Here is a 27,270-nt window from a genome sequence, read left to right as displayed (position 1 = left end):
TTCGACATTATATCAATGTTCATTTCTTGATATGTATATCAATGTTCATTTCTTGATTTCTTGATAGCTTTTGATAACTGTGCTATGTTCATGTAAAATGTTAACATTAAGGGAAGTTAGAAGAGGGTACAAAAACTCCTCATTACTATTTTTACTACTTTTCTGTAAATCTAAAATTATTTCAAAATAAAAGGTTAAAAAGATATTTTGCAAATAACATGCAAGAGATTATAAAAATAAGCTCTGTGGACCAGATGCATTCTTTTGTAAAGATACTTCAAAGTTACTGAAAAGACCACAGAACTGACTTTTATTTTTTTTTTAATTTCAGACTACAAAGTACACCTTGCAAACAAAGGCTGCACAGAATGGGTACCTTCATCAAAGACTAAAAACTGTCATTCTTCAGGAACAGAGGTCCCAATTGCTAAGAACATTTCACTTTGTTATCAAAGCTACTTCTCATGTTTTTAATTCAGGAGCACCATTCAAACACAGTATGGGTGACCAAGGTGAATAAGCCAGGATCCTCCTGGAACTCAATTTGTCATTGGGGCCCCAGGGCCTAAATGACAGGTAGTGGTAGCCTCCCTGGGGTCCTGACTTTGGACACTGTCAGGAAGGAATCTTCAGCCATGTTGGCCTATTATGTATAACGTGGGGTGTGGGAAGGCAGAAGAATACTACATGCTAGGCACTGCGCAAGGCCCTTCCATCAAAGCACCCTGCAGAGGTGGCCCACCCTTGTTTTACAAACCAAGAGGAGCCCTCAGAGAAACTGAATGACCTGCATAGGGAAGAACTACCAATGCTTCTAAGCCTGATGTCAATGCAGGTATGACCCTTGAGGCCAGGAGATACCTGAGAATGGCTTCCCCAGTGTGACCCTGATCACAAGGGGCAGTTGCTAGGGGCCAGCCACCACCAAGGGGCTAAGTGGGCACCATGCCACCACAGGTCTCCTGAAGACAGTGCTGAGGTGCGGCAGGGCCTCTATGAAAGCACCCAGTCATGGAAGGTGACACTGGGCACAACTGCCGATCCTGCCCCCAACTCCAGGACCAGCCTCCCTCTTAGTGATGATCTACCCTATTGGTAAAAGACACAGGACACATACTCCCAACGATGTACACTCACTAACTTACAAGTTATATACATCTTCTGCAGTACTCACATGCTAAGGACATCATAAAATAGTCCTAAAAATAGACATCTTAAAAAATGAGATACATACAAATAAAAGTGGTAATATTTACTTCTCATACTCCAATTGACTTTTTTTTTTCCCCCACACCCTACCCTGGAGGCCACTGGCTTATTAAGTCTATAGCCTCTCCAGTTGGTGGGAATGTAAATTGGTGCAGCCACTCTGGAAAACAGTGTGGAGGTTCCTCAAAAAATTAAAAATAGACCTACCCTATGACCCAGCAATAGCACTGCTAGGAATTTACCCAAGGGACACAGGAGTACTGATGCATAGGGGCACTTGTACCCCAATGTTTATAGCAGCACTTTCAACAATAGCCAAATTATGGAAAGAGCCGAAATGTCCATCAACTGATGAATGGATAAAGAAATTATGGTTTATATACACAATGGAGTACTACGTGGCAATGAGAAAGAATGAAATATGGCCTTTTGTAGCAACATGGATGGAACTGGAGAGTGTTATGCTAAGTGAAATAAGCCATACAGAGAAAGACAGATACCATATGGTTTCACTCTTACGTGGATCCTGAGAAACTTAACAGAAACCCATGGGGGAGGGGAAGGGGAAAAAAAAAAAAAAGAGGTTAGAGTGGAAGAGAGCCAAAGCGTAAGAGACTGTTAAAAACTGAGAACAAATTGAGGGTTGATGGGGGGTGGGAGGGAGGGGAGGGTGGGTGATGGGTATTGAGGAGGGCACCTTTTGGGATGAGCACTGGGTGTTGTATGGAAACCAATTTGACAATAAACTTCATATATTGAAAAAAAAAAAAAAAAGTCTGTAGCCTCTCCAGTCTGTATGGCCAAGTCTCCCTTATGGAGAAGGAGGTAGGGGGAGGTGGGATTTACCACAACTGGGGACTCTAACCCAGCTCCAGGTGCTCCAGGGAGGGTGAGACCTACAGAACATCTAAACAGACCACCACCAGCAGCCCTTGTGTCACACATCTACCTTCCGCCCCCAACACACGCCACACTTCTACCAGAGCTACAGACTAAAAAGCACACTGAGCATGTCATTTGCCTGAGTAAAATCCTTCCAGGACTCCCCAGGACTTTGAAGATAAAATACAAAGTGCTTAAAATAGTGTCAAGAGCCTGTACCGGGATCCCCACCCTAATCAGTGGGGGTGGCCCCACTGATATGGCTGGCCTATGTGGCCAACAGGACATTGTCAAATGATAGTATGGGGTTGTCACTGCATGACACTGTGAAATGACCAGCAAGGCTAGGTCACAGAAGACATTGCAGCTTCCACCCTGCTCTCTCTTGGATCACTTGCTCTGCGGAAGCTGGCAGCTTGCTGTGAGGACAGTCATGCAGTCCTAGAAAGAGGCATCAGGAAAGGAGTTGAGATGTCTTGCCAACAGCCAGTATCAACCTGCCAGCCATGTAAGTGAGCTACTTTGGAAGCAGACCCTCCAGCCCTCGTCAAGTTTTTAGATGGCTTTGGCCCTGGCCTGACACCTTGCCTGCAACCCCACCACAGACTCTGAGCCAAAACCACCCAGCTAAACTGCTGCTGAATTCCTGATGCTCAGAAAGCATATAAGATAATAAATACTGTTATATTAAGCCACTAAGTTTTGAGGTATTTCGTTACCTAACAATAAATACCTAATATGCTATGCTCTCTCTCCCTGTGTCTTTGCAAAAACCTGTCCCTCACTTTGAAACGTCCTATGTCCTTCTCACTTACCCATACACAGATCCTTCCTCCCTCCCTCTCTCCATCTATCTCTTAAATATACACTAATACACATACAATACACTCTGCCATAGTACCCTGGACATTCCTCTCTTAGAAAAGCTCCTAAAACAGGCTAGAATTACTTGTTTCTCTCAGCTGGGACACTGGGAGAAACTTGTGGGCAGAAGTGGTCTGCAAGGACACTACAACCAGACTACAACCAGAACTGGTGGCTGGAGAAGCATGTGCTCACCCGCCACCCCTAGCTCTCCAAGAAGGCTGACCTACAATGCATCCATTGCCCTGAGATCTTCATTGATGAGAACACAACCACAGAAGCCACACCAAAGTGATGCTCCATGTGCCCTGAGCAGTTCTCCTCTTTGAAGGGCATCTACTGCCACCTGGACAGCCACTAGCAGCGTGACTCCAACAACCAGAGTGTCAGTCCTGACCACATGCTGGGCAGGGTGGCCTACGTGAGCAGTACCACACCAGACTCAAACACCTATGTAGAGCATGGCTCCACCCTGACTCCATATTGAAACCACTGCAGGACCAGAAGAAGATACAGAATAATGAACAGGGCTGGTCCAACGTGCTCTATAGCTGCCCTTCTTGCTCTCAGCAGGACTTCAACAGCCTGGCCATGCCAAACACAGAGCCTTAACACAGTAGATACTCAACGAATACCGCATTGATGAAGGGATGCCAGGATGTTAGGATGGATGGATGGACAGATGGACAGACAGAAGGACGGATGGATAGAGAGATGATGGATAGGAAGGCACTGAAGTATGTGGGGGAAAGGGACCAGATCTGGACTCCTTCACTGCAAAGGATAAGAGCCTCACTGGCCCACCCAAGGGTGCCATTATTGCAACAGCTTTGGCAAGAGCAGGGGAAAGAGCTTCCAATCAACTTTACATTAAAGACTAAATTTCACCTACAAAGAAATCACAAGAAGCAATTTTCTGAGTCTGATCCTCCAGTCCAGTCTCTTCTGCAGCACTGCATCACTACAGAATCTGGGCCTTGCCTTAGAAGGACACCACAACAGCATGGAGCTGAGCCTCAAATACCCACGTTAATCAGAAAGCACTAGCACAATGGGCAAGAAAATGGCCAGCCCTCTCCTGACTGAGATATCTTCAAGAACCTACTTTCTTACGCTCAGAGGTAGATACACTGTGTTCACTGTCTTACTCCTTCTTATTTGTCTTAAATAATTCATAGTAAAATTTTTTAATTGGAAAAGAACATACAGGAAATGAGCTCTGGTCACAGAAGTTCTGTTCTGATGTGTCTTTGAAAAAATAAGTATTTTGTTTTATTAAATGTAATGATCAATTCATTCTGATAGGCATATAGATCAAAGTATTTACTCAACTGTTTCATGATTATCTTTTATGAAACTTTTCTCCCAACTGCATCAGAAAAACAAGGCTCCTTCAGATGCCAGCCCTATTAAGACCCTGTCAAAGAAAAGGCCATTCCTCAAAGAGGTTAGCAATGCCCTTTTAACCTGAGTAGGATAACAAAGGGCCAGGGCACTGACAGGATGAGACCAGTAGACATAGCCAGAGACACATCATTCCTGCCTGAGGCACAGCCCCCTCCCCACAGCCCTGGACCTTTATTTCCCATTTTGGTACACCACGAAAGCAATAAAGATGACTTCAAGATAAGAACCATAAAAACAAAGTTAATTTATCAGTAATTTTAGACTCCCTGGGCCACAATGTAATTATCTGAAGCAGCTGTATCAGTTCAACAATGTGACAGGAAAGTCAGAATAAACCAGATGGCCAGTTTATATCTGTTTAAAAGCAAACTAGAACTAAAAACAGGAGAGGGTATAATTTGACTTCTTTCCTATTCTTACCTAATTTGAATGTCAGTACAAATAGGCCAGCCTCATTCTTTTTTTTTTTTTTAATTTGTTTATTTTGAGAGAGAGAGAGAAGCAGAGAGAGAGGGAGAGAGAGAATCCCAAATAGGCTCCACGCAGGGCTCAACCCCATGACTGCGAGATCATGACCTGAGCTGATATGAGGAGTCAGATGCTTAGGGACACCTGGGTGGCTCAATCAGTTAAGCATCTGACTCTTGATTTGGCTCAGGTCATGATCTCACAGTTTGTGAGTTCAAGCCCCACATCAGGCTCTGTGCACTGACAGTGGGGAGCCTGCTTGGGATTCTCTCTCTCCCCCTCTGTCTGCCCCTCCCCTGCTTACTCTCTCTCTCTCTTTCAAAATAAATAAATATACTTAAAAAAAAAAGTCAGATGCTTAACTGACTGAGCCACCCAGGTACCCCTCAGCCTCATTCTTTTTTTTTTTAACGTTTATTCATATTTTGAGAGACAGAACGTGATTGGGGAGGGGCAGAGAGAGAGGGAGACAGAATCCGAAGAAGGCTCCAGGCTCCAAACTGACAGCACAGAGCCCAACGTGGGGCCCAAACTCATAGACCATGAGATCATGACCTGAGCTGAAGTCAGACGCTTAACCAACAGGCCCCCCAGCCTCGTTCTTTTTAAATGGTGCACAGTATTCTACACTATAGATATGATTTGTCTAACCTTTCCTTTACTGATGAGCATTTTAGCCATTTCCATAATGCCATACTGAGCCCCCCTATACCAATAACTTCATGCACATGTGCACAAACTTCTGAAAGGGGTTCAAAGAAGTGAAATTCCTCAGGCCACTTATGTGTGGTTCAAATTTTGATCAACATTGCTAAACGCCTTCTAAACAGTTTTCACCAGGTGACAGAATAGACAACAAAGCAAGACCCACCTTCATGCTACCTACAAGAGACTCATTTCAGTCCTAAAGACACAAGCAGATTGAAAGTGAAGGAACAGAAAAGCATTTATCATGCAAATAGAAGTGAAAAGAAAGATGAGGTAGCAATACTTATGAAACAAAAAAGACTAAAACACTGTAAAACAAAAACGACAAAACGAAGACTGAAATAAGAGATGAAGAAGGACACTACATTATCATAAAGGGAACAATCAAAGGAGATACAACAATTGTAAATATTTATGTGCCCAACCTGGAAGCACCCAAATACATAAAGCAGTTAATAATAAACATAAAGGAAGTGATCAATAGTAATACAATAATAGTAGAGGACTCCAGGGGTGCCTGGGTGGCTCAGTTGGTTGAGCATCCAACTCTTGATTTCGGCTTAGGTCATGATCTCACAGTTCATGAGTTCAAGCCCCATGGTGGGCTGTGTCCTGGCAGCGCAGAGCCTGGTTGGGATTCCCTCTCTCTCCCTCTCTCTCTCTCCCCCCCCCCCCGTCCCTCCCCCACCTGTGCTGTCTCTCCTTCTCAAAATAAAAATAAATAAATACTTTAAAAAAATAGTAGAGGACATTTAAAAAAATTACAAAAACACAATAAAAAGGGCACCTGGGTGGCTCAGTTGGTTGAGCATCTGACTTCAGCTCAGGTCATGATATTGCAGTTCATGGGTTCAAGCCCCACATCAGGCTCTGTGCTGACAGCTTGCTCAGAGCCTGGAGTCTGCTTCAGATTTTGTGTCTCCCTCTCTCTCTCTGCCCCTCCCCCACTCACGGTCTGTCTCTTAAAAATAAATAAACGTAAAAAAAATTTTTTTTTAAATTGTAGAGCATCTTTTCCAACCACACACTATGAAACTTGAAATCAACCACAACAAAAAATCTGGGAAGACCACAAATACATGGAGGTTAAATAACATGTTACTAAACAATGAATAGGTCAATCATTACATCAAAGAGGAAATTAAAAAATTCATGGAGACAAATCAAAATACAACAGTACAGTATCTGTGGGATGCATCAAAAGCAATAGCAATAAAGGCCTACCTCAAGAAGCAAGACAAATCTCAAATAAACAACCTAACCTTACACCTAAAGGAGCTAGAAAAACAAGAACTAGCAAACACAAAATCAGTAGAAAGAAGGAAATAATAAAGATTAAAACAGAAATAACTGAAATAGAAACAAACAAAACCAGATCAATGCAACCAGGACCAGGTTCTTTGCAAAGATCAAGAAAACTGATAAACCTTTAGCCAGACTCGTCAAAAAGAGAAAGAGAGACAGAGAGAGGGAGAGGGAGCGAGGAAGAGAGGGAGAGAGGGAGAGAGGGAGAGAGGGAGAGGGGGAGAGAGGGAGAGAGGGAGACAGAGAGAGAGAGAGAGAGAGAGAGAGAAAGGGAGAAAGGGAGAAAAGGAGGGAGAAAAGGAGGGAGAAAAGGAGGGAGAAAAGGAGGGAGAAAAGGAGGGAGAAAAGGAGGGAGAAAAGGAGGGAGAAAAGGAGGGAGAAAAGGAGGGAGAAAAGGAGGGAGAAAAGGAGGGAGAAAAGGAGGGAGAAAAGGAGGGAGAAAAGGAGGGAGAAAAGGAGGGAGAGAGAAAGGACTCAAACAATATCAGAAATGAAAGAGGAGAAATAACACCCAATACCACAGAGATACAGAGGATTATAAGAGAATATCTGAAATATTTGAAATATATCTAAAATTACAGGCCAACAGATTAGACCACCTAGAAGAAATGGATAAATACCTAGAAACATGTTACCTCCCAAAACTGAACCAAAGAAATTAAAAATTTGAACAGATCAATGAAATTGAATCAGTAATCAAAAGACCCCCAACAAACAAAAGTCCAGGAGCAGAGACCAACATAGGTGAATTCTACCAAACATTTAAAGAAGAGTTAATATCTTCTATTCTCAAACTATTCCAAAAAAATAGAAAAGGAACGAAAACTTCAAAATTTATTCTATAAAGCCAACATTACCCTTATACCAAAGCTAGATAGAGACACCACAGAAAAAAAAGAACTACAGGCCAATATCACTGATGAACATAGATGCAAAAATCCTCAACAAAATACTAGCAAACCAAATCCAACCAAAAATCAAGGGCACCTGGCTAGCTCAGTCAGTTGAGCATGCAACTCTTGATCTTAGGGCTGTGAGTTCAAGCCCCATGTTGGGGGTAGGGTTTACTTAAAAAAAAAAAAAAAAAAATGTATGTATAAAAAAAATCATTCACACACGATTACGTGGGATTTATTCCTGGGACACAAGAGTAGTTCAGTATTCACAAATCAATCAACAGGATCAATCATATCAACAAGAGAAATGATAAAAACCGTATGATCATTTCAACAGATGCAGAAAAAGCATCTGACAAAGTACAACATCCACTCATGATTAAAACCTTCAACAAAGATTTAGAGGGAACATACCTCAACATAATAAAGGGCATATATTAAAAGCCCACAGCTAACATCATCCTCAATGGTGAAATACTAAAAGCTTTTCCCCTAAGAACAGGAAGACAAATATGGCCACTCTCACCACTTCTATTCAACACAGTACTGGAAGTCTTAGCCACAGCAATCAGACAACAACAACAAAAAGGCATCCACAAATTGGTAAGGAAGGGGCGCTTGGGTGGCTCAATCAGTTAAGCATCCAACTCTTGATTTCAGCTCAGGTCATGATCTCATGGTTTGTGAGTTCAAGCCCTGCAAAGGGCTCCATGCTGACAGTGTGGAGCCTGCTTGGGATTCTCTCTCTCTCTCTCTCTGTCCCTCCCCTGCTCATTCTCTCTCTCCATCTCTCTCTCTTTCTGTCTCTTTCTCTCTCAAAATAAATAAAAATCTGACTCTTGATCTTACCTTAGGTCTTGATCTCAGGGTCGTGAGTTCAAGTCCTACACTGGGCTCCACACTGGGCATAAATCTTACTTAAAAAAAAAAACATTTTTTTTTTAGAAGTCAAACTTTCCCTATTTGCAGATACAATGACACCATATACAGAAAACCATAAAGACTCCACCAAAAAACTGCTGAAACTGATAAATGAATTCAGTAAAGTCATAGGATAAAAAAATCAATGTACAGAAATTGGTTGCATTTCAATACACCAATAGTGAAACAACAGAGAAATTAAGGAAACAATCCCATTTATAACTGCACCAAAAACAATAAAATGCCCAGGAATAAATTTAACCAAGGAGATGAAAGACCTGTATTCTGAAAACTATAAAATACTGATAAAAGAAACTGAAGACACAAAGAAATAGAAAGACATTCCATATTCATGAATTGGAAGGAAAAATCTGTTAAAATGTGAATACTACCCAAAGCAATCTACACGTTTAATATAATCCCTATCAAAATAGCAACAGAATTTTTCACAGAACAAATAATCCTAAAGTTTGTATGAGTCACAAAAGACCCTGAATAACCAAAGCAACATAGAAAAAGAAGAATAAAAGTGGAGGTATCACAATTCCAGACTTCAAGATATACTACAAAGCTGTGGTAATAAAAACAGTATGGTACTGGCACAAAAACAGACACATATATCAATAAAACAGAATAGAAAGCCCAAAAATAAACCCACACTTATATGTTCAATTAATCTTTGACAAAGGAGGGAACAATATGGAGCAGGAGAAAGTCTCTTTCTTCAACAATGTTGGGAAAACTGAACAGCTATAGAAGAAAGTGTCCTCAACAAATGATGTTGGGAAAACTGGACAACTACATGTAAAAGAATAAAACTGGACCACTTTCTTACATCATACACAAAAATAAACTCAAAATGGATTAAAGACCTAAATGTAAGACCTGAAACCATAAAAATCCTAGAAGAGAGCACAGGCAGTAATTTCTCTGATATTAGCCATTTTTGTCAAAAAACCAACATTTTTCTAGATATGCCTCTTAAGGCAAGGGAAACAAAAGCAAAAATAAACTATTAGGACTAAACCAAAATAAAAACCTTCTGCACAGCAAAAGAAACAATCAAAACTGAATGGGAGAAGATATTTGCAAATGATATATCTGAAAATGGGTTAGTAGCCAAAATATATAAAGAACTGATATTACTCAACACCAAAACCACAAATAATCCAATTAAAAAAATGGGCAAAAGACATGAACAGACATTTCTCCAAAGAAGACATACAGATGGCCAACAGACACATGAAAAGATGCTCAACATCAATAATCATCAGAGAAATGCAAATCAAAACCACACTGAGCTATCACCTCACACCTGTCAGAATGGCTACAATCAAAAACACAAGAAACAGTGTTGATGAGGATGTGGAGAAAAAGGAACACTTGTGAATTGTTGGTAAGAATGCAAACTGGTGAAGCCACTGTGGAAAACAGTATGGAGGTTCCTCAAAAAGTTAAAACTAGATTTACGAGGGGCACCTGGGTGGCTCAGTCAGCTGAGAGTCTGACTTCAGCTTAAGTCGTGATCTCACGGATCGTGGGTTTGAGCCCCACATTGGGCTCTGTGCTGACAGCCCAGAGCCTGGAGCCTGCTTCAGATTCTGTGTCTCCCTCTCTCTCTGCCCCTCCCCTACTCATGCTCCCTCTCAAAAATAAACATCAAAAAAACCTGTTTTTAAATAGAATTACAATATGGTCCAGTAATTCCACTACTGGGTATTTATCCAAAGAATACAAAAACACTAATTGAAAAAGATACATACACCCCTATGTTTATTGCAGCATTATTTACAATAGCCAAACTATGGAAGCAACCCAACTGTCCATCAATAGATGAATGGATAAAGAAAATGTGATACACATCACACACACAGAGGAATATTACTCAGCTATACAAAAGAGTGGAATCTTGCCATTTGCAACAACATGTATGAATCTAGAAGATATAATGCTAAATGAAGTAAGTCAGTCAGAGAAAGACAAATACCATATGATTTTATTCATACGTGGAATTTAAGAAACAAAACAAATGAATAAAGAGAAAAAGAGACAAACCAGCAAACAGACTCTTAAATATACTCACCACAGGGGAGATGAGTATGGGGAATGGGTGAAATAGGTGAAGAGTACACTTACCATGATGAGCACTGAGTAATGTATAGAATTGCTGAATCACTATATCATATACCTGAAACTAATGTAACACTGTATGTTAATTATACTGGAACTAAAAAAAGTAATTAACCTTTTAAAAAAGTCTTCACCAATGGGACACCTGGTGGCTCAGTCAGCAGAGCATGAGACTTGTAATCTCAGGGTCCTGAGTTCAAGCCCCACATTGTGCATGGAACCTACTTAAAAAAAAAAAAAAAAAGTCTTCATCAGCTTTCTCCCACCATCAGCATATCACAGTACCCATTTTCCTTGTACTCTTATCAACTGATAATATTATCTGTTTTATTTTTACCAATATAAACACACACAACAATGGGATCTTATAATTTGCATTTCCTGAACACCAGTGAGATTGAGCATCTTTTCAAATCTTAGAAGCCATTTGTATTTCATACAGGAATTGCCTGAAAATAGCCTTTTCCCAGTTTCCTAATGACCTCTGGCCTTTTAAAAACTGATTTGTAGAGGCTCTTTATGGGTTCCAAGTACTAGTTATTTTTTCATAGAAAAGAAAATATTTCATAAATGGGGAGCCATGTTTCTGCATTAGAAGACTCAACATAGTAAAGTTAACTCACTGCAAAGTGATATACAGGTTTAATGCAATTCCTATCAAAATCCCATCTTAGTTTTTATCAGATACGTTTATTCTAAAATTTATATGGGAAAGCACAGGCCACAGACTCAAACAAGTCTGGAAAGGAGAATAAAGTGGAAGGAATCACTATACCCAATACTAAGGCTTACTATACAGCTAGAGTAATCAAGATAGCATGATAATGGTGGAGGGATATACACCTAGGTCAATGGAACAAAATAAGAGAGCCCAAAAATAGATCCACACAAGCAAGTCCAACTGGTTTTTGACAAAAGGATAAAAGTGGAGGAAAAGACAGCCTTTTCAACAAATGGTGCTGGATCAATTGGACATCAATAAGCAAAAAGAGAAATCACTTACCCTAAAGATAGGTGAACCGAATCTATGTCCTGGCAGTGATATTATACTGTACTTTTATAAGATACTGACATTAGAGAAAACTGGGTGAAGGGTATGCAATATCTCACTGTATTATTCCTTAAAACTGCATGTGAACCTATAACTACCTCAATGAAAAATTCGATTTTAAAATGTTGAAAATAGGAGACAAGGCTTTGGAAATCACTCCCATGATATCCTTGTTTGTACAAATAAAGCTGATTTTGTGAAAGTGAGAGAGAGAGAAGAAAAGATGAAAATATTTTCTCCTAGTCTAACTTTATGTATTTATTTTTGGTTGTCAAATGATCCTTTATTGAAATATTTTCCTTTGTAGTTCCTAACTAGCTGAACATTCCTCTGCACCACTGTCATGTCATCTATGATGTCAGGAGGGCGGTGGCCATCAATATTGCAGCCCACAGACTGAGTAGTCCCCAAGATGTCTTTAATGGTTCCAGAGAGCTCTCTAGCTACAGAACGGTGCTGCATCTGTCGGCCAATGGTGACAATCTCATCAAAAGTGATATTTTCACCATGTTTAATGTTTTTTTTTTCTGTCTCTTGGTGGTTCCTCAATAATCAAGACAGGCAGAACGTACGTACCACTTCAACCTGGGCCTCTCTGTTCTGAATGGTCAGTTTCACTGTAATTAATCCTCAGACCCTTCCAATCACTGGCTGCATGGTGATGTCATCACTAACCTTTATTGGAGACAGACCCAAGAGGCCAATCTTGGGGGCCAGGGCAGATGTGGCACCAATTCCTCAACCAGTGCACCTCAGGTACATGGTTTGATCTCACTGGGGTCGAACTTAGGCGGCTGGTGTCGAATGAACCGAGGAAAGTTGCACCTTGGCCTCCTCCAAGCCAAAAGCCAAAGACTCTCCTAGTCTAACTTTTATCTTCTAAATTTCTTTTCTTTTTAAGTTTTATTTATTTAAGTAATCTCTACACCCCATGTGGGGCTCAAACTCATGACCCTAAGATCAAGAGTCACATGTTCCTCTGACTAAGCCAGCCAGCTGTCCCGATCTTCCAAATTTCTTTATATATATGAAGGGTTAACTTTTATCCAGTCAAATTTACTTCTCTGTGTTTCCTGAATTTATCTAATTTTTTAATGCTTTGCAATCTTCTTGAAGTTGCTAAAAAGAGCATCTATTTTAAAAAGTCTTTTATGCTAAAGGAAGACGTCTTTAAAAGTACTGCTTTAATTAGCCATAAGAAACCCTATGAAAGATAATAAAATTAAATAAACCTAAACATGATCTTAAACAAATGATGTTTTTGTGATCTCAATTTCAGGCTTAATTGATATGACAAGAAAAGAGAAATTAAACATCATGAATAGAATGGAAAAAGCATATGTGTACGTAGCTGCTCATGAAGGAGGGAGATAAGATTCTATAAAGCCAGGTAAATGTTAGAGCACCCCCATTTCCCCCAACCCATATCAGCCTAAGCAGTCACAGTGGGGGCAACAAGGGCCAAAAGTGCAAACCAACAACAGGCATTGCTTTTGGTCAAGTTTTTCAACACCTGACTCAGGATCTGACCCATCAGACTATATCACAGAAAGATGCCTGTTCCATTTTTCTTGTGAGGTACACAAAAAGACCTTATTTTGAAATTGTAGATTCTTAAGAAATCAGCCATGCACATTTGAGTTATCTGTACTTATATGTGTTCTTTTTTTAAAGAACATATTCATTCAGACATCCCAGATATCTTAAAAGCATTATAAATGATAAAGTTCCATTTTCAGTGCCTAAAATGTGCCAGATGCCATTTCGGGTGCTTTACCTACTTTCTACGAGGAAGGGTAAGTAACCTGTCCAAAGCCACACAGCTAGGCAGTGTTGAACCAGATCGCATGCCTTAGAGTGCTACACCTCAAAGTGCAGGCTCGTGTTGCACCACACAGCCACAGCTTCAACTGCTAACCAGTGTCCCAGCCTTAAGTAAGTGGGCAAGCTGGCTGTACCAAAAATTCTGCCTTTGATATTAACATGGGCTAGGTTAGTAACAAATATTATCTCTTAGGGCACCTGGGTGGCTCAGGAGGTTGAGCATCTGACTCCTGACTTCAGTTCAGGTCATGATCCCAGGGTTGTGGAATCAAGCCCTGAGTCAGGCTCTGCACTGAGCATGGAGCCTTCTTAAGATATCCTCCCTCTCCCTCTCCCTCCCTCTATGTCTCTCTCTCTCTCCCCTCCTCTGCCCCTCTCTCCCACTCATTCTTTCTCCCTTTCTCAAAAATAAAAAAGAAATATGAATTGAGATCATACCATGCATATTTTCAGATCACAACACTATGAAACTTGAAATCAACCATAGGAAAAAGTTTGGAAAACCTCCAAATGCATGGAGGTTAAAGAACACCCTACTAAAGAATGAACGGGTCAACCAGGTAATTAAGAAATTTAAAAATATATGGAAACAAGTGAAAATGAAAACATGCCAGTCCAAACCTTTTGGGATGCAGCAAAGGCAGTCCTAAGAGGAAAATACACTGCAATCCAGACCTATCTCAAGAAAGAAGAAATATCCCAAATACAAAATCTAACAGCACACCTAAAGGAACTAGAAACAGAACGGCAAAGAAACCCCAAGGACAACAGAAGAAGAGAAATAATAAAGACTGGAGCAGAAATAACACAGAATCCAAAAACACAGAAAAGATCAATTAACCTAAGAGCTGCTTTTTGAAAAAAAAAAAAAAAAATTGATACATCCCTAGCCAAACTTCTCAAAAAGAAAAGAGAAAGGAACCAATTAGATAAAATCACTACTGAAATTGGACTTATCACAACCAACCATTCAGAAACACAGTTAGCAGAGAATTCTATGAAAAAATTAGATGCCAACAAACTGGACAACCTGGAAGAAATGGACAAATTCCTAGACAACCACACACTACCAAAACTCAAACGGGAAGAAACAGAAAATTTGACCAGACCCATAACTAGTGAAGAAATTGAATCAGTTATCAAAAATCTCTCAACAAATTAGAGTCCTAGGCCAGATGGCTTCCCAGGGGAATTCTACCAGACATTTAAAGCAGAGTTAAAACCTCTCCTTCTCAAGCTGTTCCAGAAAATAGAAACAGAAGGAAAGCTTCTGGACTCATTCTATGAATCCAGCATTACCTTGATTCCTAAACCAGACAGAGACCCCACAAAAAAGGAGAATTACAGGCCAATATCCCTGATGAACATGGATGCAAATATTCTCAACAAGATACCAGCAAATCAAATTCAACAGCATATAAAAAGAATTATTCACCATGATCAAGTGGGATTCATTCCTGGGCTGTAGGGCTGGTTCAACATTTGCAAATCAATCAATGTGATACATCACATTAATAAAAGAAAAGATAAGAACCATATGATCCTGTCAATCGATGCAGAAAAAGCATTTGACAAAAGTCAGCATCCTTTCTTAATAAAAACCCTCGAGAAAGTCAGGATAGAAGGAACATACTTAAACATCATAAAAGCCATTTATGAAAAGCCCACAGCTAATATCATCCTCAATGGGGAAAAACTGAGAGCCTTCCCCCTGAGATCAGGAACACGAGAAGGATGTCCACTCTCACCGCTGTTGTTTAACATAGTGTTGGAAGTTCTAGCATCAGCAATCATAAAACAGAAGGAAATCAAAGGCACCCAAATTGGCACAGATGGAAGTCAAGCTTTCACTTTTTGCAGATGGCATGATATTATACATGGAAAACCTGATAGACTCCACCAAAAGTCTGCCAGAACTGATACATGAATTCAGCAAAGTTTCAGGATACAAAGTCAATGTACAGAAATCAGTTGCATTCTTATACACTAATAATGAAGCAACAGAAAGACAAATAAAGAATCTAATCCCATTCACAACTGCACCAAGAATCATAAAATACCTAGGAATAAACCTAACCAAAGATGTAAAAGATCTGTATGCTGAAAACTATAGAAAACTTATGAAGGAAATTGAAGAAGATACACAAAAAAATGGAAAAACATTCCATGCTCATGGATTGGAAGAACAAATATTGTTAACATGTCAATACTACCCAAAGCAATCTACACAATGAAAAAAATCCCAATCAAAATTGCACCAGCATTCTTCTCGAAGCTAGAACAAACAATCCTAAAATTTGTATGGAACCACAAAAGACCCCAAATAGCCAAAGTAATGTTGAAAAACAAAACCAAAGCAGGAGGCATCACAATCTCAGGCTTTAGCCTCCACTACAAAGCTGTAATCATCAAGACAGTATGGTCTTGGCACAAAAACAGACACACAGACCAATGGAATAGAATAGAGAATCCAGAATTGGACCCACAAATGTACAGCCAACTAATATTTGACAAGTCAGAAAACAGTATCCAATGGAAAAAAGACAGTCTCTTTAGCAAATGGTGCTGGGAGAAATGGACACCAACATGCAGAAGAATGAAACTAGACCACTTCCTCACACCATTCACAAAAATAAACTGAAAATGGATGAAGGGCCTGAATGTGAGACAGGAAACCATCAAAACCCTAGAGGAAAAAGCAGGAAAAAACCTCTTTGACCTCAGCCACAGCAATTTCTTGCTTGACACATCTCCAAAGGCAAGGGAATTAAAAGCAAAAATGAACTATTGGGACCTCATCAAGATAAAGAGCTTCTGCACAGCGAAGGAAACAATCAGCAAAACTAAAAGGCAGCCTATGGAATGGGAAAAGATATTTGCAAATGACATATCGGATAAAGGGTTAGTATCTAAAATCTATAAAGAATTCACCAAACTCCACACCCAAAAAACAAATAATCCAGTGAAGAAATGGGCAGAAGACATGAATAGACACTTTTCTAAAGAAGACATCCACATGGCCAAGAGACACATGAAAAGATATTCAACATCACTCCTCATCAGGGAAATACAAATCAAAACCACACTGAGATACTACCTCACGCCAGTCCGAGTGGCTAAAATGAACAAATCAGGAGACTATAGACGCTGGCGAGGATGTGGAGAAACAGGAACCCTCTTGCACTGTTGGTAGGAATGCAAACTGGTGCAGCCGTTCTGGAAAACAGTGTGGAGATTCCTCAAAAAATTAAAAATAGATCTACCCTATGACCCAGCAATAGCACTGCTAGGAATTTACCCAAGGGATACAGGAGTGCTGATGCACAGGGGCACTTGTACCCCAATGTTTATAGCAGCACTTTCAACAATAGCCAAATTATGGAAAGAGCCTAAATGTCCATCAACTGACGAATGGATAAAGAAGATGTGGTTTATATATACAATGGAATACTACTTGGCAATGAGAAAGAATGAAATATGGCCATTTGTAGCAACATGGAAAGAACTGGAGAGTATTATGCTAAGTGAAATAAGTCAGGCAGAGAAAGACAGATACCATATGTTTTCACTCATTGTGGATCCTGAGAAACTTAACGGTAGACCAAGGGGGAGGGAAAGGGGGTAAAAAGTTACAGAAAGGGAGAGAGGCAAACCATAAGAGACTCTTAAATACTGAGAACAAACTGAGGGTTGATGGGGGTGGGGGGGAGGGGAAAGTGGGTGATGGGCATGGAGGAGGGCACCTTTTGGGATGAACATTGGGTGTTGTATGGAAACCAATTTGACAATAAATTATATATGTATAAAAATAATAATAAATAAGTCTTTTAAATTAAAAAATAATAAATAAATAATAAAGTAAAATAAATATTACCTCAGAAAAACAGAAGCATAAATTTTTAAGTCAATCATGCTTAAACAGTGGGATAAGAAAAACAAATAGTATCAACAAAATGAAAAGACAACCAAATGAATGGAAAAAAACATTTGCAAGTCATATATAAGATAAGGGGTTAATATCCAAAATACATAAGAAACTCATACAACACAACAGCAAAAAAAACTCCCAATAATCTTGTTTTGTAAATGGGCAGAAGACCTTGAACAGGCATTTTCCAAATGCCCAATAGGTATATGAAAATAAGTTCAACATGACTAATCATCAGAGAAATGCAAATCAAACCACTCACACTTGCTGGAATGGCTATCATCAAAAAGACAAGAGATAACAAATGCTGGTGAGGATGTGGAGAAAAGGGAAGGAACCCTTAGTGGTGACAATGGAAACCGGTATAGCCATGATGGAAAACAGTATGAAGGCTCTTCAAAAAGTTAAAAATAGAAAAAACAGAACTATCATATGATCCACCAACTGCACTTCTGGATAAACATCCAAAGGAAATGAAATCACTGTCTTGAAGAAATATCTGCACCCCTAAGTTAATTACAGCATTATTCATAATAGCCAAAACATAGAAACAACCTAAGTGTCCATCAACAGATAAGTGGATAAAGAAAGTGTGATATATCTATCTCTATCTATCTACCTAGCTAGCTAGCTAATGCAATATTATTCAGCCATAAAAAAAAGAAAGAAAGAGATCCTGCCATTTGCAACAACATGGATGGATCATGAGGACATTATGCTAAATGAATAAGTTAGACAAAGACAAATACTGTATAATCTCCTTGTATGTGCAATCTAAATTAACAAAATACTAATAAAGGGATAGAATGATGGTTGCCAGGGGCTAGGGAGTGGGGGAAATGGGGAGAATGTTAGTTAAAGAATACAAAATTTTCATTATAAGATAAATAAATTCTGAGGATGTTATGTACAGCATGGTGACTATATTAATACTGTTCTATAGACTTGAAAGTTGTTAAGAGAATAATCTTAAATGTTCCCGCCACCAAAGAAAACTTATAATTCTCAATGTGGTAATCATTTCACAATATATATGTGTATTTAATTATCACATTGTGCACCTTAAACTTACACAATGCTATATGTCAATTACATCTCAATAAAGCTGGCAAAAAAATGGAGCGCCTGGGTGGCTCAGTTGGTTAAGCACCCGGCTTCAGCTAAGGTCATGATCTCACGTATGGGTTCCAGCCTCACATAGGGCTCTGTGCTGACAGCTTGGAGCCTGGAGCCTGCTTCGGATTCTGTGTCTCCCTCTCTCTTCCCCTCACCCTCTCGCGCTCTCTCTTTCTCTCTCTCTCTCTCTCTCAAAACTAAATAAACATTAAAAAATAATAATAAATTTTAAAAAACGAAATAAATCTGGCAGAAAAAAGAAAAACAGTAAAGTCATGAATCTCTCTTCTTATACTCCTACTAACCAAATTACCTGTGTATTTATTGGGGGTTGAACACAAACTACAAATCATTAGCAGCCATTGAGAAATGAAACTGGATGGCACAATTCCTTCATTTCAGAAAAAAAAAAAAGGCACATTTCATCAACACTTTCATGTATTAATATCTATTGCAAAGACATAAAACATTACAAGCATTCAGTTATAGAAATTAAGCATAAACAGAAAAGAGAATGGTAACAGTTTGATATTTAGACTTAAAATTAAATTTTTTAATAAACTTTAATTGTTTTAATTAAGTAAACTATCCCCAATGTGGGGTTTGAACTTACAACCCTGAAACCAAGAGTCACTTGCTCTACTGAGTGAACCAGCTAGATGTCCCTTTACATCTTTAAATCCACATACAGCCCAAACCTTTAAGCTCTCTCCCTGGAATGCTTCTTCCCCCAGATATCCATGTAAAGGTGCTTAATAATAATAACTTTGTGTGGACAGATGTAACACTAATGAGCAAACCTTATAGCAAAACACTGGGCACCAAATATTTATGATAATTTAAGCTTTTCCTACCTCTAACATGGATTTTCAGAAATCTTTGCCTGACCTTAAGTTCACTTTTTAGCCATTTCTCCAAGATCTGTCACTCAAATCTCAGGGACCATAGCCCACACATTCAGCCATGGACCTCATAAACGACCATTAGACTGAGGCCCCTGAGTGAATTTTTGCCTTCCCACAATGAAAGAGCAAAAGAGAATCCTTAGATTTGAAACACTGATCTATGAAAAGAAGTCAGAGGCAAACATTTGCGACAGGCCAAATGGCAATGGCAAAGAGGGGAAAGGCCCAATCCTAGATAGAATGGCTCTAAAGAAAATTCCAAATGGACTTGTCGCTTGGATTTAAACTTCCTTACAAAACTATGACGGTTCCCCACCCACCCTCCACACACACTAAGCCCATGGCTTTGACCTTACAGCTCCTCATAATAAAGGCACTTGTAGTCACTGGTATTTCTATCCCGCACAAAAATAAATAAAGCTCAATACTAAAACATCTAGTCTGAAAAATACCTCAGTTGCTTCCAAGTTTAAGTACTAAACAAATCTCACTGCATTTTTTAAATCTCTCTCATTATCACGATTGATATTCCCGTAACACACTGCATAATTCATGTATCCCCTCACACTCAACTGCATCCTTCAAAACAGCCCATGAGGTCCACAGGGCAGAGATAACCATCCTCTTTAAGCCCCATGACGATCTTGCAGGCAGCAGAGGTCAATACTGGAATTCAAGCCTCTGACTCAAACTCTCTACTTCTGCCTACCAAACTTCAATGTTAATGAGACCCGTTTTCTTTTTCTTTTTTTTGAGAGAGTGAATGTAGATGCACACACACACGTAAAAGTGGGGGAGGGAGGGAGAATCTCAAAGAGCCTCCACGCTTCAGCACAAAGCCCAATGTGGGGCTCGATCTCACCAACTGCAGGATCATGCATGACCTGAGCCAAAATCAAGAGTCGAATGCTTTAACCAACTGAGCCACCCAGGCACTCCGGCCTACTTTCTTTTGATAGTTCTTGGTTTTGATTTTTCATTAAAATCCAAAATACCACAATGGCCACAAGAGCCAAATATCCAGTAGTATGTAACTGTAATTAATGTTGTTTTCAATAAATGACACATACAGTATTACAGAGCCTTGTCGCTTCTCTATCTCCCACTGTGGTAGCCAGCCGCCAAGACAGCACATAAGAATTTTTACTTCCTGGTATTCAGGCCTTGCATACTCCCTTCCCACAGTGAGTAGGGCTAACCTATGTAACCAACAGATATTGTGGAAATGATGGTGTGTGACTTGTGATCCACTTTGCTCTCTCTTGAACTGTTTACCCTAGGGTAAGCCAGCTGCCACATTATAAGCCACATCAAACAAATCCATAGAGAGTCTCATGTGGAGAAGAATCAAGGCCTCCCACCAGTAGCCAAGCCCAAACTGCCAGTCCTGTGGACCAACTTGAAAGCACATTCTCCAGCCCCAGTCAAGCCTTCATATGACTACAGAGCCAACTGATAACTACAACCTCACAAGAGACCCTGAGCCAGAACTACCCAGTGAAGCCAATCCTGAATCCCTGACTCACAAGAAGTATATGAGTTATTGTTATTTTAAGCCATTAAGTTTTGGGTAATTTGTTCCACAGCAATAAAGCACTAATATACATACCCCTATTTCTTTACAAGGTTCCAGGCACTCAGTAGACTTGAATTAAGGCAGCAGTTAGAATGATTTTCTGCTGAATGATCCAGACTTCCTCAATCTGACCCTTGTGTGTCTAAGCCCATATTTGGGTAACCCAATTAATTAAGGTTAGAGATGCTATCTGTGGCCACAGAGGAGGTTATGGAAAAGTGATGATTAAAGCAGTTTTAGGTCATATTTATCTTAAAAGTCCCCAAGACTACTGGAGGTTCTCTGTCTACTGTCTAATAAATAAAGTCTTTCCTTCCCCTGATTTGTTCTGGCATATTGTCAACAAAGTAGTAATGCATGAACTACAAAAGGCCCAGTGCTAGCTTACATGTTACTCAGCAGTGTGGGCCTAGACTCAAGTACTTGGGGGATTCTCAGTTCATCCTGCTGACTTATAAAGTAAGTGACACCTGTAAGCAAAGACAGACCACCTATGGGTGAGGAGGATGTGCAAACAGGAAGCTGAGAACAACTCTGGTTTTAATATTGATACCACTGCCTATGACAAAATTCAAACAAGATTTGTAGACTAGTATATCCATGTTAATTTTCTGGTTTCAATCATTATACTATGCTTATGAAAGACGCTAATGTTAGGGAAAGTTTGAGTAGGCCTCCTGTGTACTATTTTCACAACTTTGTAAAATAGTAGTCTCCCCTTATCAAAGGTTTTGTTTTTCATGGTTTCAGTTATCCGTGGTAAAATGTGGTCATCAAGCAGATGATCCTCCTTCTGACATTATCATCAGAAGGTTAATAGTAGCCCAATAATACATCACAGTGGCTACATCATTCACCGCACCTCATCACATAGACATTTTATCATCTTACATTACAAGAGGGGTGAGTACAGTACAAGAAGATATTTGAGAGAGACACCATATTCACATAACTTTCATTACAGTACATTGTTATAATTCTTCCTATTGTATCATTAGTTGTTGCTATTAAGTTTTTATTGTGCCTAATTCATAAAGTAAACTTTACCATAGATATATGTCCAGATAGGACAAAACATAGTATATGTAAGGTTCAGTACTATCTGCAGTTTCAAGCATCTACTAGGGATTCTGGAACATATCACCCACAGATGTCTATTTCAAAATTAAAAAGTCTAAAAATTAAAATACATTTAAAGCAACAACAAAAAAGAATACTGCCACTAAAATGTAAATAACACTAAATCCATTCCTTGAAAGGCTCTGATGCTGGACTTACAGAATGTACTTGGAAAGGCTATGCCAAAATGGTCAAAACGCTTGATTTCAAACCACCTATTCCCTGGTGGGCATACTTCAAGTCTGGGAGTGCATTACACTTTATGTTCTCAGCCTCTCATGAAGTGATTCAGATGGGAACATGAGCAGAGGTGATGCATAAGAGTTGATGAGGTGACTCTACTGCTTTCTTCCCCTGCCTGGGAGGCCAGTGTTATAAGCTGGAGGGAGCCTGGACCCCCAAGTCAGCAAATGGAGTAGATCCCCTCCAAACCATGTTATACTTTGGTGAGATTAACTGTGAGTTAAGCCACAGAGATTCTGAGTTTGTGTGCTGTAGCAGCTAGCATTTAAGATAATCCCAATAAAGATACTTCCATTCAGAAAATAACTGACCTAGGGGCACCTGGGTGGCTTAGTTGGTTAAGCATCCGACTTTGGCTCAGGTCACAATCTCCATAGTCTGCGCGTTGGAGCCCTGCGTCGGGCTCTGTGCTGACAGCTCAGAGTCTGGAGCCTTCTTTGGATTCTGTGTCTCCCCGTCTCTCTGCCCCTCCCCGACTCGTGCTCACTTGCATGCACACACACACTCTCTCTCTCACTCTCTCAAAAATAAACATTTAAAAAAAGGAAAAAAAGAAAATAACTGACATAGAACTAATAATAAAAAGGCAAGATTGCTAAAATTGATCAGGTTACAATAATATCTTCATAGGGGAGAATGAAAATATTCAAGCCTCTTTCATATTTAGATGTTCCTTCCATTGTCCTAAAGAAATACACAAAGAGGAAAAGATTTACATACAAGCAAGTTTACTGCTACACTGCCTATCTGTGTTAGGAAAAAAATTAAAACAAACTAAATCAAATAGGGAAGAAGACAGCAAATACGGAAAGAAGACATTCAGTGAAAAATTTTCTGTGGTCTCCACAACAGTCCCTCTCTGATGTGTGTTCTGCCCCATACCTCTCTCCAGCTGAACTCAACCAGCAGGGCCCACAGCCATGCCATGCATACCGGAATACCCAAGAAATGTGAATTTTCTGTAATGGATGATAGTTACTGATACAGGATGATGACTATATGGAGATTTGTTACACTATCCTCTCTATGTGAGTGTGAAGTTTTCTACAGTACAAAGTTTTAAAAATGTGTATTTCAGAAAAAATTGCCATAATTAAAACTGACTAACCCTTGTAATAAACAGAAATTATGATGTTCACTAAAAGAGGCAGGAAAACTAACCCAGGCAAATAAAGCAATTAGTCTAGTACATCAGTGGCTAGAATGGGCTGCTAGCTGATTAACTCATTAGTCTACCATAATCACTCACATAAATTCAGTGGTAATCGAAGCTATTTGTATCTACATTAACTTAAGAGAGTTCCTGAGCTTGTCTGAAAAACAAAGATATTGAATAGGCAGCATTCCCAATGGACCCTCATTTCCTACACTGTACTGCAAACCCTAAATTTCAAGGTTCTTGTCTTGGTGTTACTGAAATTAAATTTAAATGTGATTATCATAACACAGCTAAACATTATAATAACTAAAAAACACTCTTTGAAATAACTTTATAATCTAAATTAAAGATTAAAATAAAATGTAGAAACATGATCCATATACATGTATTCATTTTCTTTTTTTTTTTTTTTTTTTTTAAATTTTTTTTTTCAACGTTTTTTATTTATTTTTGGGACAGAGAGAGACAGAGCATGAACAGGGGAGGGGCAGAGAGAGAGGGAGACACAGAATCTGAAACAGGCTCCAGGCTCCAAGCCATCAGCCCAGAGCCTGACGCGGGGCTCGAACTCACAGACCGCGAGATCGTGACCTGGCTGAAGTCGGACGCTCAACCGACTGCGCCACCCAGGCGCCCCACATGTATTCATTTTCTAAGCCATGATTATTTTTTAAAATAAAAATGCTTGGGGCGCCTGGGTGGCTCAGTCGGTTGAGCGGCTGACTTCGGCTCAGGTCATGATCTCACGGTCCGTGAGTTCGAGCCCCGCGTCGGGCTCTGCTGACCGCTCAGAGCCTGGAGCCTGTTTCTGATTCTGTGTCTCCCTCTCTCTCTGACCCTCCCCCATTCATGCTCTGTCTCTCTCTGTCTCAAAAATAAACGTTAAAAAAAAAAAATTTTTTTTTTAAATAAATAAATAAAATAAAATAAAATAAAATAAAATAAAATAAAATAAAATAAAAATGCTGGGGCACCTGGGTGGCTCAGTCGGTTGAGCGTCCGACTTCAGCTCAGGTCATGATCTCACGATACGTGGGTTCGAGCCCCGCGTCAGGCTCTGTGCTGACAGCTCAGAGCCTGGAGCCTGTTTCAGATTCTGTGTCTCCCTCTCTCTCTGACCCTCCCCTGTTCATGCTCTTTCTGTCTCAAAAATAAACAAATGTTTAAAAAACTAAAGAAAAAAGTAAGTAAAGTAAAGTAAAAAGTAAACTAAACTAAACTAAACTAAAATAAAATAAAATAAAATAAAGTAAAATAAAAAATAAAATAAAATAAAAATGCTAACAATAATACAATCTTAACCAAAAGAGCACTGTTAATATTGAGTAATGTTCAAAAAAGGGGGGTCTTTTAACAGTGTAAGACACTTTTATTTGCATATGTATAAAACTGAAGCTTCCCTTACTAAGCTAACCTTTTACAAAATAAATTTTTTTTCCAGCCTGTCAAACTCAGACAATGCCTCTGACTGTGAGATAAAGAGGTTCTGGAGGCGGACCAGTGATTTCCAGAGCTCTGGCCTGGAGAAATAACCACAGAATGAGTAAGCTCCAAAGAACAACTTTGCAAGCAGATACTGAGGGACTTTGGTCAATACCATCCAACTTTTGGGGAGACCCATAAACCTCAGGTCTCCTGGAGTCCGCTGAAAGACAAAGAAGCACCCACTAGCCTGAGAAATCCTGAGGCTTCATTTGTTTAAACAGACCACATAATAAGTCAGAAAGATGGTAGTTGAGAAAATAAAGTCAGAAATCTGAGGTAGTGCAGTCTGAAAGACTGTCTCCTGTGGCGGCGTCAGTGTGGCTCAGTCGGTTAAAGTGCCTAACTTTTGATTTTGGCTCACAGCATGAGCTCACATTTCATGAGTTCAAGCCTACAATAGGGTCAGTGCTAACAGCGCAGGACCTACTTGGGATTCTCTATCTCGCTCCCTCTTTGCCTCTCTCTCTTTCTTTCTCTCTCAAAAATAAACATTTAAAAAATAAAATAAAAATAAAATAAAATTTAAAAAGACCCTTATGTCAGAACCCAGCTCTCCTACCTAATGGCCATGTCTCATGACCTTGAACCAGTCACTTAAAGTGAAAAGTGAGCTGCTCCCCTCTCACAGTGCTTGTGTGGGTCATGTGGTTGGATGTGGAACTTATCAGTTCTCAAATCTGTTTTTATTAACAATCATAGTCTGGTATTCATCACAATCCTCCTTCATGTATAACAATTTCATTTTTGAAAGGCACAAGTATACCTTTAGAGTTACACGTTTCAAAAAAGAAACCATTTCACAGTATTTCATTTGAAAAAAGGAGTACCTGGGTGGTTCAGTCAATTAAGCTCATGAGTTCGAGTCCCACATCAGGCTCTATGCTGACAGCATGGAGCCTGCCATGGATTCTGTCTCCCTCTCTCTCTGCCCCTCCCCCACACACTATCTCTCTTCCAAAATAAATAAGCTTTAAAAAAAAAAAAAAAATAGGGAGGAGAGACCAAGATGGCGGAGCAGCATGGAAGTTTTCTACTTCTCTCGTCCCTGAAATGCAGCTAGATCAGCACCAAACCATTTTGCACACCTAGAAAATTGCTCTGAGGATTAACACAATCTGCATAATTTGAGCTACAGAACTCAGGAGGCACGCGGCGCCTAGAGGTGAAATGGGAGAGAGAAGCCACGGAGGGTAGAAAGCTGTTTTTGCTTGTGGAAAGAGGACAGAGATGCAGGGGGGGGTGGGGGGAACAGAAGAAAAAGTACTCCCCCTGAAAGCAGCTGGAGAGAAAGAGAAAGAGTGGAAACACCCATAAGGGACTGAACAAGAAAGAGCGAAAGGAAAAAGGAGAAAGGAAATAAGGAGAGGGTTTCAATACCATTAGGACTCTATAAACAGAGGAGCACAGAGTCTGAAACTCCACAGCTCAATACTTGGAGGAGCTCTGGTGGGAAGGGCAAATCCCCAGGGACAGACAGCAAGGTCCGAGGAGTCCTTGGCCCACATAGGAAGAGGCAGTCCCCTGCTGAGAGGACATTTGGTACAGGCCAAGGGGCCTCCCCACAGGCAAAGGTCCCAGCAGACCCCAAAGAACGGCCATGTCTGCTGGTGTTGAAACAAGGACTTCAGGAGGCAGTGAAGCCCAGCACCAGATGTGTGTTAGTAAATCTACCATAATCCCTGAAATGTTGTTGCTACATGATCATGCAAACTTTTTGTGGGGTGGGCTGGCACCCAGCTGCAGTCTCTGGGCACCTGCAGCTGTGCAGTCAAGCAAGCATTCCTGGGGTGGGCCAGCACCTGGCCATTGCTTGGCAAGACCCTCCCCGAAGGGTCTAAGTGGGTCCAAGCCATAGAGCCCTGGGAAGTGAGGGGTTTGGAAACACAGCCACATCTGAAATAAAATTCAGTAGGGAAGTGCCACCTGGCAGGCTGACGGCTTGGTCAGGGACAGTGTAAGAGCAGGGAGTGGATGGAAGCCAAAGACACAGGAGGGGTGCTTGACTGCCAATCTGTGACCGCACAGAGTTCTGATGCTAGAGACTGGGAAACTGGGTGACACCATTTTCACTTCT

General features: G+C 40.1%; 1 protein-coding gene and 1 long non-coding RNA gene across 3 annotated transcripts in view; one reads left to right on the top strand and one right to left on the bottom strand.

Annotated features, from left to right (window-relative positions):
• Positions 1-27,270, bottom strand: part of DTD1 (D-aminoacyl-tRNA deacylase 1) — a 201,742-nt gene that overhangs the window by 113,518 nt on the left and 60,954 nt on the right. The window lies entirely within an intron of this gene.
• Positions 12,107-25,466, top strand: LOC122237270. 2 transcript variants are annotated; one of them, XR_006215613.1, is made up of 4 exons: positions 12,109-12,409; positions 13,121-13,231; positions 20,895-21,145; positions 25,153-25,466. It is a non-coding gene; the product is annotated as an uncharacterized LOC122237270 (long non-coding RNA). The 2 variants fall into 2 exon arrangements; XR_006215612.1 differs by lacking the exon at positions 25,153-25,466 and having other exon boundaries at positions 12,107-12,409; positions 20,895-21,228.

Source organism: Panthera tigris, chromosome A3 (assembly GCF_018350195.1).
Source record: "Panthera tigris isolate Pti1 chromosome A3, P.tigris_Pti1_mat1.1, whole genome shotgun sequence".
NCBI classification, from domain to species: Eukaryota; Metazoa; Chordata; class Mammalia; order Carnivora; family Felidae; genus Panthera; species Panthera tigris.
This window is presented reverse-complemented; position numbering and strand designations above follow the sequence as displayed.